Source organism: Primulina huaijiensis, chromosome 2 (genome assembly GCF_012295235.1).
Source record: "Primulina huaijiensis isolate GDHJ02 chromosome 2, ASM1229523v2, whole genome shotgun sequence".
NCBI classification, from domain to species: domain Eukaryota; kingdom Viridiplantae; phylum Streptophyta; class Magnoliopsida; order Lamiales; family Gesneriaceae; genus Primulina; species Primulina huaijiensis.
The window spans coordinates 10,881,112-10,895,757 of record NC_133307.1 but is presented as its reverse complement, the minus strand read 5'-3'; positions in this window follow the sequence as shown (position 1 = coordinate 10,895,757).

Sequence of the window (14,646 nt, the reverse complement as noted above, 5' to 3'; positions counted from 1 at the left end):
ATGAGATGAAAGAGAAGTGTCCTGAGTTGTTTGCGCAGTGACGTCAATTTCGAGTACGAAATTTCCTCTAAGGAGGGGAGATTGTAATATCCAAGCCTGGTGAACGGTACAGTTTAAGATTTCATATGTTTTTGGATTATTTGGTTAAGATTAAGTTTGATTTAGATGTTAAGAGTTGTGATTATGGGTCATAGTATTGTTGGTTATTATTGTTTTGTGGTATTGTTGATATTAGTTGATGGGTAGTTGTGTTGTATCAGCATTGCGATTCGATTTTTGTTGCATAGAGTTGTTTTGGCCGAGAGCAGACCGCACCCGTGGTGATTTGTGCAGCGCACCCGCGGTCTTTATTGCAGAATTTGTGGAATTGCCGAAGAGACACCGCACCCGCGGTGGGATAGGTACCGCACCCGCGGTCGTCGATTTCAGAAATTTGGTTGAGGTGCCGAAGGCACACCGCACCCGCGGTGAGGTATGTAGTGCACCCGCGGTGCATGAACAGTAGAAGCGTGTTTTCGAGATTTAAGTGATATAATGCAAGAGTTGATTCATTTTTCTCATTTCTTCTCCCATTTTCTCGGTTCTTTCTCTCAAGGGGAGGTTAGGGTTTCATTTCCTTTCTTTGATTCAAGCTACTTGTTGGATTATTGAAGTGTGATCAAGGTTCTTGTGGGTTCAAGGAGCTAAGGTAAGCTTGTGGTATAGTTTATTCTTGGTTTTGGTGTTGGGAGAAATCATGGGTTTGTTGATGGTGTTGGTTTTATGGATTTAATGGTATGAGTTTGTGATTATTGGGTTATTGATGGTGCAAATTATGGTTTATTGTTGTAGGTTGTGTACCAAGGGTATAGATTCAAGGTTCCAAGTGTTGTAAGTGGAATTCATTTCCTTGTGCTCACATGATAATATATGTATTGTGTTTCAATGGTTTTAAAGTGTTATTCCCTTCTATTTGATTCATGCTATGTATTAATACACCTTGTTGTATATTAGAGACATTCTTATGTCTCAATTATGTTAAAGGGAATACAAAAGAAAATAGAGTCTTCAAAGTATTTGTTTTAATGTCAAAGAGAGAATTCAAATGTTTTATTGAATTGATAAATACATAGTCAGAGATTGCATGCAATTAGTTGATCAACGACCATAGGCTTATATCCCTCAGAGTTATCGATGTATATCGATGGGATATAGGTACAGAGACAAAGTTACTATATAGATATCAATCCAACAGAGAAAAGAGAAATACCATCGTTATTGTTATTCATTCTATGATATTCATGTTTCAGAGTTGATGGTATTTAATGTTTTCAAAGCCACGTTTTACAGAGTATAGTATATGTATATTGCTATGTAAGAGTTCCACTTGCTGAGTTTTATACTCATTTCAGTTATTTCATGTGATGCAGATAAGAGCGACGAGCCGGGACGTTGATTGAGGCCGGAGTCATATGCATATAGAGATGGAGGAAGGAAAGATTATTTTGATAGCATTTTGGACATGATCATACAAAATGATATTTTGTATTTTGTTGTATCATTTGATTGATCATGTGTATACTTTTGATTATATATGGAAATGTATTTTTAAACCTTCTTTCCTTCAAGAAAAAATTTTAAATTCCGTTGTTATTTTATGAAATCGGGTGAGAGGGTTACAGATCTAGAACTGCAGGGCCACCTGGTGTATGCTGACTTGATAGTATTGCCGATGCCAGAATTCGACATTATCTTGGGAATGGACTGGCTGACGGAGAATTGAGTCCTAATTGACTTTCAGAAGAGATCAGTGTTAGTCAGACCGATGAGAATGGAACAGTTTCTTTTTGAGCCAGACCGATGGAGAAGCTTTCCTCGTATGATCTCCTGCATGCAGGCACGGAGACTTATTTCTAAGGGGTGTCAGGCTTTCTTGGCCAGCATTGTTTCGACACCTGATCCGCCCACTCCATCCATATCAGATGTGCCGGTAGTCAGGGACTTCCCAGACGTCTTTCCTGACGACGTCAAAGGTCTTCCACCAGATAGGGAGGTGGAGTTTTCCATTGATCTTATGCCAGGCACAGTGCCAATCTCCAAGGCACCGTACCGATTAGCTCCAGCTGAGATGCTAAAACTTAAACAGCAGATACAGGAGCTTCTTGGCAAGGATTTTATTCGCCTTAGTTTCTCTCCATGGGGCGCGCCAGTGCTTTTTGTGAAGAAGAAGGATGGGAGCATGAGGATGTGTATCGATTACCGAGAGCTGAACAAGGTAATAATCAAGAACAAATACCCATTACCAAGGATCGAGGACTTGTTCGATCAGTTGCATGGAGCTTCAGTGTTCTCTAAGATAGATCTTCGATCAGGGTATCATTAGCTGAAGGTTAAAGATGCAGATGTTCACAAAACAGCCTTCAGAACCCGGTATGGGCATTATGAGTTCTTAGTAATGCCATTTGGACTGACGAATGCTCCAGCAATTTTCATGGACCTCATGAACCGAGTATTCCACGCTAATCTTTATCAATTCGTCATAGTGTTTATTGACGATATCCTTATTTACTCAAAGAGCCATGAGGAGCATAGTCAACATTTGAGAACGGTTTTACAGACCTTGCAGAGTCGCAAGTTATCTGCGAAGTTCAGTAAGTGTGAATTCTGGTTGGAGAAAGTAGCATTTTTGGGGCATGTAGTATCTAGCAATGGGATTGAGGTGGACCTAGCAAAGGTGACGGCCGTTAAGGAATGGGTAGAGCCGAAGAATGCATCAGAGATCCGCAGCTTTCTGGGTTTAGCCGGTTACTACAGGAAATTTATTCAGGGATTTTCGTCGATAGCAGTGCCGCTCACTTCACTGACAAAGAAGAATGCTAAATTCGTGTGGAGTGACGAGTGTCAGAAGAGCTTTGATACTTTGAAGCAAGCTCTTATTTCAGCTCCGGTGTTGGCCATGCCATCAGGGCAAGGAGACTTTTTGTTATACACCGATGCATCTAAGCTCGGTTTAGGCGCAGTATTGATGCAGCATGGTCGGGTTATAGCTTATGCTTTCAGGCAGTTGAAAGTGCACGAGAAGAACTACCCGACTCACGATCTTGAATTAGCCGCAGTAGTCTTTGCGTTGAAGATTTGGAGACACTACTTGTATGGCGAAAAATGCCAGATATTCACTGATCACAAGAGTCTCAAGTATTTCTTCACACAGAAGGAGCTGAATATGAGACAGAGGAGATGTTTGGAATTGGTAAAAGACTACGACTGCGAAATTAGCTTCCATCTGGGAAAGGCTAATGTCGTCGCAGACGCCCTGAGCAGAAAAGTCACAGCCATAGCACAGTTGTCAGTGCAGAGACCTCTTCAGTCTGAGATTCAGAAATTTGGTCTAGAGGTCTATCCTAAGGGCAGAGCTCCGAGGCTGTCTAATCTGACAGTCAAGTCTGATTTACTAGACCATATTCGTCAAGGACAAACTTCAGACGAGCAGTTGCAGAAATGGAGACTGAAGGATGAAGCAAAGGTCAGTGTGCTCTACACAATGTCAGACGGTATTGTGAGATACAGGGGAAAAATGTGGGTGCCTAACGTAGATTCGATCAGAGAAGATATCTTATCAGAGGCACATGCATCTCCGTATTTAATACACCAGGAGGTACCAAGATGTACAAAGACCTGCAGATCTTGTATTGGTGGCCAGGGATGAAGAGAGACATCCGCAGATTTGTGTCTGAATGCCTCACTTGTCAACAGGTGAAGGCGGAACACCAGAGGCCAGCAGGGATGCTTAAGCCACTCCCTATCCCAGAGTGGAAATGGGAGAATATTACTATGGATTTTGTTATTGGGTTGCCAAGGTCAGTCAAAGGATCCAATGCCATTTGGGTTATCGTGGACCGACTCACTAAATCAGCGCACTTCTTGCCAGTGAAGACGAATTTCTCCATGACGCTGTAAGCGGAAAAATATCAGGGAGATCGTTCTGTTGCACGGAATCCCAATTACCATAGTGTCTGACAGAGATTCGAGCTTCACATCTTCATTCTGGAAGAGCCTACATGCAGCCATGGGGACGAAGCTGCAATTCAGTACAGCTTTCCACCCGCAGACAGATGGCCAGTCGGAGCGAGTGATTCAGATTTTGGAGGATCTATTGCGAGCATGTATGATCGATTTCCAAGGGACTTGGGAAGCTAAGCTACCTCTAGTGGAGTTTTCATACAACAACAGTTACCAAGCATCTATAGGTATGGCTCCTTATGAGGCATTGTATGGACGGAAGTGTAGATCGTCGATTCATTGGGATGAAGTCGGAGAGAGAGTAGAACTTGGGCCAGAGATAGTTCAGCAGACTGCAGATATGGTGGTCAAGATCCAAGATAGGATGAAGACCGCCCAGAGTCGCCAAAAGAGCTATGCTGACAAAAGGAGGAGAGATCTCGAGTTTGCCGTAGGTGACCACGTTTTTATAAAGATAGCACCTATGAAGAGTGTTATGAGATTTGGGAAGAGAGGCAAGCTGAGTCCGAGATGTAGTGGACCTTTCGAGATTCTGGACAAAGTTGGGACACTAGCGTATCGTGTTGCCCTTCCGCTGAATCTGGCCGGGATACACAATGTGTTCCACGTTTCGATGCTGAGAAAGTACCTAGCGAATCCTTCGCATGTTCTGAGTTATGAGCCGTTGCAGTTGGCTCCAGACCTATCTTACAAGGAGAGACCTATCCAAATCCTAGACAGACAGGAGCGTAGACTTCGGAACTAGACGACTAAGCTGGTCAAAGTCCGGTGGCTTAATCAATCAGTGGAAGAGGCCACTTGGGAGTCCGAAGCAGATATGAGGAGTCGCTATCCAGAGTTGTTTGGTAAAACTTAATTTCGAGGACGAAATTTTTATAAGTGGGGGAGGAACTGTAGTGCCTAAAATCAGTACACGTAAATTCCATGCATTTATTTAATGGTTAAATCATTATTTAAATTTAAAAGGTATTTTTAATGATGCATTATTTATTTAAATTGCATTTTGTTATGTGATGCACCTTAAAATGTTTTTCGAGTTTCATGTTTCAGGCGATTATTCGAGGCGGAACCGAGGAAAAGACCGGTGACGATTTTTGGCCATTTAAAATGCGGTACTTTATTTTAAGTTGAGAATGGGGCGTTTTAAATAATTTATTTAATTTCAGCATTTTAAAACCTAATTATTTATTTGGTGATTTAGGAATTTAAAACCTTTAAAATTTATTCATGTTGTGTTTCAAATTTTAATTTGGGATGCGTAGTAAATTATAGGGGGTTAATATTTCAATTAGTATTTTAATTAACACTTAATTAGTCAATTAAGCACTAATTTACCCCTAATTACCTATAGAACTCACACACACACACACTCACACGACACAAACACACACACACATATTTTCAATTCAGTTTTATTATTTTGAAGAGCAAAAACTAGGGTTCCTGCTCCTAGAAGCAGCCGCCCCACTTCCCCATTAAATTCCCAGCAATTTTCGTGTGTTTTCTTCAAAGATTTTAGCGCCACGTCGTCCCGGATCAATCCTCGCGCCATCTCCGCTTCGGTATCGTCGCTACGGTGTTTTTAAATATCAAAAGGCACGTATATTCTGTTTTTTTTCTGCGTCGATCATGTCATAGTATGCGTGCAATGTATTTTGTATGAAGATCATGGGAATGTTGTGTAGAAGTTTGAGCAATTAAGTTTAGATCACTTTTGAAACAGTTTTTGGATCTAAAATCACGTTTTTGCTGTCTTTTTAAATACTGCGAATTTTCGGTCGTGATTTTGAGAAACTGTTCAACATAAAAATCGTAGAAATTTTTGATACCTTCGATTTGATATAAAATTCGAAAATTTTGGATAAAAATTGAGTGAGTTATGGCGTTTTTTGTGGGACTTCTCAAACTGTGTTTTTCCGAAAATTATGATATTGATGCGTTCTTGAAGTTTTATTGTTGCAGGCTTCGTTGGGGATCGACGGGTGATCGTGGCTGCATATAGGTATGCTTAGTATGATGTTGGGTTGGTATTTGGATTACCGGTTTGTGTCAATAGGCACTTAAATTCATTGGAAGTCGTAGAAAACGATTTGGTATCAATATCCGTGTTTGTGAGTTGTATCGTGTCGTAGGTTGGATGTCGTTGATTCGGGGTGGTTGTACGAGTGGTACCAAAGTAGTAGCATCCTAGGATGGGTCTCGAGGTGTCAGTTCATGGTCCGTACAATCGAGTCTAGAATGATAAGCATCGCAAGTATTGGATTTTTCGTGGGTAACAAATTACGCAGGTACACGGACCCGGACACGGACCCTGTCACGGGGTCCGTGCCTTCGTTTTCTTCTTGGTGCCATTTTTGCGAGCCTACACGGACCCCCACACGGGCCAGGGCACGGGGTCCGTGCCTTTGTTCCTTCCGTAGTGTCATTTTCCAGAGTGTACACAGACCCTTACACGAACCCAGGCACGGGGTCCGTGTCCTCACTTCTTTTCGAGCAGTCTTTTACAGTACCTACACGGACCCTGACCCGGAGGGGTGCACGGGGTCCGTGTACTCTCATTTTTGAGAACACTATATCGTTTTGTTTTGGGATTCTATGCCATGGGTTAGTACGTCGATTAAAAGAAGTCAATTCCCGAGCAAACTAGAACGACATAAGCTATTTATGCATTTCGGTGGTGAGCACGAATTCTTACGTCTAAGTTATGAAGTTAAGTGCTCGAACTCATGTTAGTATGTTGCAGCAGCGGCCCCAAACGAGATCCAACGAATCTCTCAACGCCAAGTAAGTATGTTGACGTGCAAAAAGAAAATATTTCAAGTTTTGAGGTATGCTAAATGTCTTGTGACAAAATTATGAATAGGTTTGGAAGTCGGTGAACGTGGCCGAGGTCCTCTCCACCCCGTTAAAGCATGAACGAGTTTAGATCATGATTGGAAAGCGTAAAAGCATGAACGGGGACCAATCCACCCGTTAAAGCATGAACGGGGATCTCATGTATGTGGCAGTGGATACGTCCCTGTCATCCCAGTACTGTGGTTTGTCTGATCAGGCATTTATTATGTATGGGTCCTTGCTTTGAAACATGCATCTACGCAAAATGACGAAGTTATGTACGTTCAAGTATGTTCAAGTATGCAAGCATGTTTTAAGAAAAGTTTTATGTTGATGGCACGTCTATGTATGTATGTACGTATGTTTAGGTTTTAGTTATGCAAGTTCCAGTTTCATGTATGTATTCCCTATTTTAAAGTTGCATGTGGTTTTATTACGTATTATTCGTTACTTCCATTTTATACGTGTTGAGTCTTTAGACTCACTAGACTTGATCGATGCAGGTGAGGATGATTTCGAGGAGGCTGGAGGTGGGGACCAAGGATCTGGCTTGGACTGAGTTGAAGGCTAAACCCGAGGGCCGCCATGTTTTGAAGTTTTATGCAATGATCAAAATACTCTGATTTATGTTCTGGTTATGAGCTTTTAAACAAACGCTTTTAGCAAACTTTATTTGTGATCTTTGTATTACAAATATTTTGGATCAATAGCTTTTGACTGAAGGTTTACTTCTTATTTAAGAAATTTTTTTTATTTTTTCCGCAAATTTTAAGTAGAAAAAGTACGGTACGTTATACTTGTTGTAAATCTCATGTACGTTCTTCAAATCTCCTTTCTTCAATATTTCTATCAAGTCCACGATTAGATCAATTGTTTCTCTTCTAAATAGCACTAGAATATTTAGAAGAATTTTTTCGTTGAGATTTATCAAACGAAAGGAGGCTCAAAACCCTTGAATTACACAAGGTGGTGGCCAAAATATTAGAGACGAGAGGAGGAAAAATTTTCGAAATCCTTGGCTTGGAGGCTAAGGTTTTGAAAATTGATATATATAAGCTTAGGGCCAATTAATTAAATTACTTCTTTTAAAATCCAATTAAGAACTTTAATAATTTGTAAGTTGGTCTTGTACTCCTACAAGTTCATAATACATATACCCATTACATTTAATTTAAATCTTTTATAAATTTAACATTTGAATTTAATATTTAAATTATAAATTCAACTCCTTAAATTTATCACCTCCAAAATTTAATAGTCACAAATTTAACTCCTTGAATTTATTTCTCATTGTTTTATATAAATTCAACTACTTGAATTTATTATATCAATGTTTTACATAAATTCAACTCCTTGAATTTTTTATCTCAACGGGGAAAAAAATAATCCAGTACTTGTGTGACCCTCGATGGTTCAGAGATACAGCTAACCGTGGGTTCACAACTCTTTGTGATTCAGGACATAATCTTTTATTCAGGCTTACCCTAATTTGCCCCATTCTATGTATCAACAATTGATCATGAGAATGTCAGAAATCATATCTTTGATTAAACTCATCGAATCATAGTAAGAGCGTCTAGTAGCATCGCCCCATGATTCCCGATTCCCTAGGTATAACTGATAGTGCCTGCAAGAACCAGTTGAGTATGATTAACGTACAGTACGGTCCCTTCATCTCATATATAACCCGATCGAATCTGCAACCATTGGTTAATCAAGGGTTACATAAGAATTCGATAAATGTGTGACACATCTTTGAGAATAAATAGTGGCATCGCATGTACAATTGGAGAGCTCTTTTCCTAATGTACATCTCATACTCTGGCCAGAGATTCCATGCACTATTATTTCATCAGATCACATAGAATATCCACACCCATAGGTGAGCGGTGAATTCCCGACTACAATGCACTGGCTCCTACATGTGTCTCAACTGTACAAAATCTCACCACTTGATGACCCTCCTGGAGTAGGTAAACGAGTCAAAGCACAGCCCTAGCATATAGAGCCTCAGTGTTATCCCGGATCGTAAGGACTAATGGTGTACAATCACAACCATGGACTTATCCTCTCGAAAATGATAACCACTTGGAAAGTCCTAGGAAGGGCAGTTCGGTATATTCATCATATGACTACCCATCTGCGTGTTTGGACATCTCTATACCCTGATCAAGAAACGCGGTACACAACATCACAGATGCTAGTCTTGAGCTCAAGCGACCTTTATCAATGTTTTAGGCGGCTGAATCGACTAGTAACGCATTTAGATTATACAGTGTTTAAAAATAAGTTTCAACATCGAAGTACGATTCATTTGTATTAAAGTATAATCAAAGTCATTATCTATATTGATTACTTAGGTATACAGATAAAGAAATAACAAACCATGAAATAATGCATTATATTAAAATAAAGATTGTTTATTACAACCGAGTCAATAAATTCTCTAGCTAACAGTTGACTTACATGACATCTACTATAACATAGATTTGAACCAGCTCACTGTCAGTGCTCTAATTAAGGACGGGAGATGGGATGACAAGGTGTTAAAAAATATTTTGTTACTTTATGCAGTAGACGAGGTTCTATGCATCCCCCTTCCGCAAACACCGACTTTAGACTCTAGATTCTGGAAATTTGATGCAGAAGGCAATTATTCTGTTCGACATGGTTAAAGGCAGAAATTGGACTTCAAAACTCTCCGGAAAACCGAACGGAACTCCCTCTGCTGAAATGGTGGCGGCTCTATGGTCCTTAACTATTCTGCAAAAAAATCAGATCTTTCGGTTGAGAATATCGCATGACATTTTTTCGACCAAGATGAATCTTTTAGCGCATCATGTCCCGGTGAATGGCTTATGCTCGCTGTGTGGCTATATATGTAACACGACGAGCCACGCATTTTTTTTGTTCCAGCAACCCTGGGTTTTAGAAGGCCCGGATGTTCAAGAACTGTTAAAACAAGTCCGAGGATGCTAGATGACGTATGTTTGCCCATGGATGATGAGGCAGCTAAGTGAAAATGAGTTTCAAATATTTACTTGCCGGAATTGGAGTGATTGGCGGCCTTGTTTCGAGTTATATATTGTACGGAGGACAATTGCAAATATTTTTCGAAGCAGTGGGATGACCGATATATTGAGGAATATTGGGTTGTGTGGCGTGATGTTCAAGTCGATAGACTTGGGACTGCAAATGACTCGGCAAGGACCTGGAATCCACCACCGGCTGGACACTTCCGACTTGATGTGGATGTTGCCTTTAATGATCAAATAAATGTCTATGGTGTTGCTTGTGTAATCCGGAATCATGACAAACCTGATACTTGCGTTTGGACAAAGGATTTTGAAGGCACTATCTGTGATGCATGCAAAACTTATGGCTCTCGAGACAATGAGTACAACTAGTTCACGTGAAAGGAATCTGACGGATCGTGTGCTCGGCACCTTAGGGGTGCTTTCAACACAATAAATCAATGAGCTGCAATAGCTCGTGTTCTAAGAATGTATACATCGATGAATTAGATTAAGTTTGGTATAAAACCAAGCAGAAAACACTTGAAATAATCATTCGTTAAGAAAACTAATATGTTTTATATACTGTGCAACTGAAGAACTGAATTTACGGGAAAATCAGTTAGAACTTATATCAGTTCAGTTATAGACAGAACTGAACTGATATCACCTGAACTGATCAAATCTGTTAAGAAAAAAACAAGCAGTTAAACAGTTAAAAGACACAGGATATGTTTATGGATGTTCAGAGACTTCAATTGCTCCTACGCCACCCCTTCTACCTCCACGGGTAGGATACACTAGAAGACTTAGATTTATACAACACCTTGTACAAATCCTACACAGCTTAGAACTTACCCACTGCCTAACTGAACTCCTAGTCTAGACTGAAGGCAGCACTTTCCAACCAACACTTCTTTAACATCTATGTGTCAAAGACTACATACACAAGTTTATTGTCTTTGTGCAAGACTGTAAGTTGGGTTGTGGTGTGTGTGCGTGTGTGTGAGAACTGAACAATGAACACTCCTCGAAAGTGTTCTCACACACTGAGGGAAATAAGCTTCTAATTTAAGCTGATATAACTTTGAAGTGTTCCATCACAACTGGGCTGATTGCTTGTAGAGGCCTCTAACCTCGTGCTTGAAGATTTGCGGAAAAATTTAAAAATTTTCTTTTTTATTAATTAAAATGCCTCTTTCATAAATAAACTGATAAAAATAAAGTTTGATGTTCAAAATAGCAGCGGAAGTAAATGTTTGTTTGCAAAATAATAATTTAAAATGATCCAACAACGAGAAAAATGTTTGAGCCTAAAAATAGTAAATGCTAAAAAAATGAGGTCATCGGGTTCCACTACTGCCGACCCAAGCTATCTCACTGGTCCCCGCCCTCGGTTCCGAGATCATCAGTACATACAACAATCAAGTCTAGTCAGTCTAAAGACTCAACATGCATATATCGTAAATAACGAGTAATAATAATAAAACCGCATGCAAAGTGAAAATATCATGTCATGAGTAAATTTAATACGTGCATAACTGAACTGAACTGAACTGAATGTAGTAAGTGAAATGTTTGTTCCGTATAGCCCTGTCATAAAATAACGTGTAATAATTTTCTGTTAAGATTATGTTATACGCAAGTGGCCCCTGAACTGAACTGAACTGAACTGACCGGTAACTGACGACCGATACCAGTAACTGACGACCGGGTGAAATACTAATCGTCTGATCAGACTAATGCCACAGTATACTGGGTGCTACACAACTGAACTGACCGATAACTGGCGACCGGGTGAAGTAATAATCCCATGATAGTACAATGACCACAAGCAATATCACATAACTCTCAAAAATGAATATTTTACATTTTTGCACGTAATATAATTAAATAAAAAAATTAAATATCATGTACAAATTTTACCATAAGGGTTGGACCGTTCCCAGGCTCGCTGCGACCTAATTATGTCGTGAAAAATATGCAAATGATTTACTTGACCAAACTTTGTAATTGAATCCAAAAAAACGAGACAATTACGCCCACTGACTTAGTATTTAATCATGACTCCGAGCCAACCCGAACCAACACCGAACCAATGTTTAGTCATGATTAAAATACTCTTAAAAATGATGAAATAATGCTCCTACATTTACAGTACTCGAAATTTAGTGAATGGAAGCCAAAAACGTGAAACGCTCTTTCGAGCGTCACTTTGGCACATTGCACCGTAAATTCTCGTACGACCTCGAAAATGATCCGAATCACAAACGGCCAAAAACATGACCTTCCCAACTCAATGAGGTACTGTCCAGTCCATGGCCATAGGCTAAAAGCCAACCAAGAACCCGAAATGCACCTCTGAACCGCAGCACAACTTGCTGTCCAGAAATTACAGCAGCTGTGTAAGCATTTCTTTGCGTCGTTTGCTAGGCTAATGGCCATTACGGCTCGAACCACCAATCATAACCTCTTACCAATGTCCTAAGGAATGGTTTGAACCATGGCTAAGGGCCCTAGGCCAGCCACAATCCAACCCACCCCCGTAACCAACCGAAAAGTCCACTCGAGAGGCACCCTTGCGTGCGTGGCGTATTTCAATCGTTCTTGCTGTCATGGACCGTTCCAATGGCCATTTATTGACCGTGGCACGATCTAGACATCAAGGGTTGTGGTTGTGAACCAGGGCTAAGGGCCAGAGGCCAACCAAGGTCCACCCCAAACCACCAAAACCAAAAGGGACATGTGCAGAATTTAAAAGGGGTCGAAGGGGCTGTTCTTGTTTTATGTTTGAAAACCGATTGGGACGTGAACCAAGCCATGAAAGGGCATGTTGGTCACGTACTAGACATGTCAAGGAAGGGTTCTAACCATGGCTACAACCACTAGGGCGGCCAAGTTCAGAACACTTGCCTTAGACCAAAAATCGTGCAACCCGAGACTCGAAAATGCATTATGGACGTGTTGCTGGGGGAAAAAGAGACTTTAACCAATGGTCAAATCCCTTCTTAACACACCCTGAATCCCTCCTAGATGCAGCCTGGAAAGCCTGGACGTGAGCCAACCCCTACAATCACGAAAAACCATGCAACCCGTGAAGGCACCACGAACTGCAAGAAAAATCTGTACATGTATCGGACACATGCTGTCAAGAATTTCGGTTTTCATGGTTAAACAATCATGCACATGTGATGTTAAAAATCAGTATATGACTTGATTGAGGAGTAAAAGAAAATATAAACATGCCTTAGTGAGTTTTGAATGAAAAGCAAACGACACGACGACGAGGCGCGGAGGAGACGAAGTGTTCTTCTTTTGTTTCTTGTTTTCTACTCGATTTCCTCCCTAGCACCTCACGTTTTTTTTCTTCTCAATATGCTCTGAATTTCGGTGATGATGGTGGGGAGGGAGTCTAGGGAGATAAATGGGAGGTTGCAAGATAAATGGTAGGGAATCAATCTTGCTATCTTTGAATTTGAGAGATAAGGAAATAATATGATATCAAAAGATTTTTTTTTGAAGGATAATTGAGGGTGCACTTGGTCGATTTATGGGTCTAGGAACAAGGGAGAAAATAGCTTAAATAAATTATTTGGTAGAGATTTAAAAGTGGGGAGAATATCTACCTTGAAAAGATTAAGGGAAAGATAATTAAGAAATAAATTGTCCAACTAAAAATAATCTTTCAAAATTAAAGGAGGGCCGATTTTGAGCTTGCAAAATAAGGGTGAATATTACTTAATTGTTTAATTATTGAGGATTAAAGTTGAGGGATTTATCTCCCAAAAATTGGATAAGGAAAGGACCAAAAAAAGGAGAGTTAACAAATTAATTAAATCTCATAGGGGTGGCCGAAATTTTCATGATAAATGGGGATGAAATATTGCTAGATAAATATGGTAGAAATATTGTTTAAATATTAATTAGTGGTGAATAAAATTAAAGGGAATTATCTTCTATGAATGGATAGGGAAAGATATCAAAGTTTGAGAGTTGACTAATAAAATTAAATCCTAAGAGTGTAATGGCCGAAAATTAAGATAATGAGAGGAAAAATATTTCTTAAATATTGTATTTTAAATCTTTAGTGTTTTATCTACCCATTAAATATTTTAGTGACTTAAGAAATTAATTATGGAGTAATATTATCTTGCACGCAAGGCTAAATATTAAAATACATTCACTAACATGTTAGGGTAATATTTTATTGAATATATTAGGCTTATATTAATTTATCTCAATTGGTTACACATTTTAATTTAGGCTTTTAATTAAATTAGTGGGCATAAAGAATTTATTTACTACTTATCTCAAGTTAATTAAATAAATTCTTAAACTTTCTTTTTCAAAAAAAATAAATTATTATTTATCTTAAATAAATTCTAAGAATGTTTTCTAAATATTAAATTTTATCTCTTTACTCCAACTCCAGTCCGGCCTCACTTATTTAACTGAAAAGGTAGTAATTAAACTACTGCCTGAAATAAATAATTTAAAGAAAAAAATTTAAATACTCATTAAATAAAATCATTTTAAATTTAAATACTGGAATTATGCATGGGTTATACGTAGTCTAATTTACGGGTTCAATAATCCTTCCCCCCTTAAAAGAAATTTCGTCCTCGAAATTAAAACTTACCGAACAACTCGGGATAACGACTCCTCATCTTTGGCTCAGACTCCCACGTAGCTTCCTCCTCTGAATGGTTAAGCCACTTGAATTTAACTCGCTTAACCAGCTTGTTCCGAAACTTCTTCTCCTGTCTGTCTAGGATCTGCACTGGTCTCTCCTCATAAG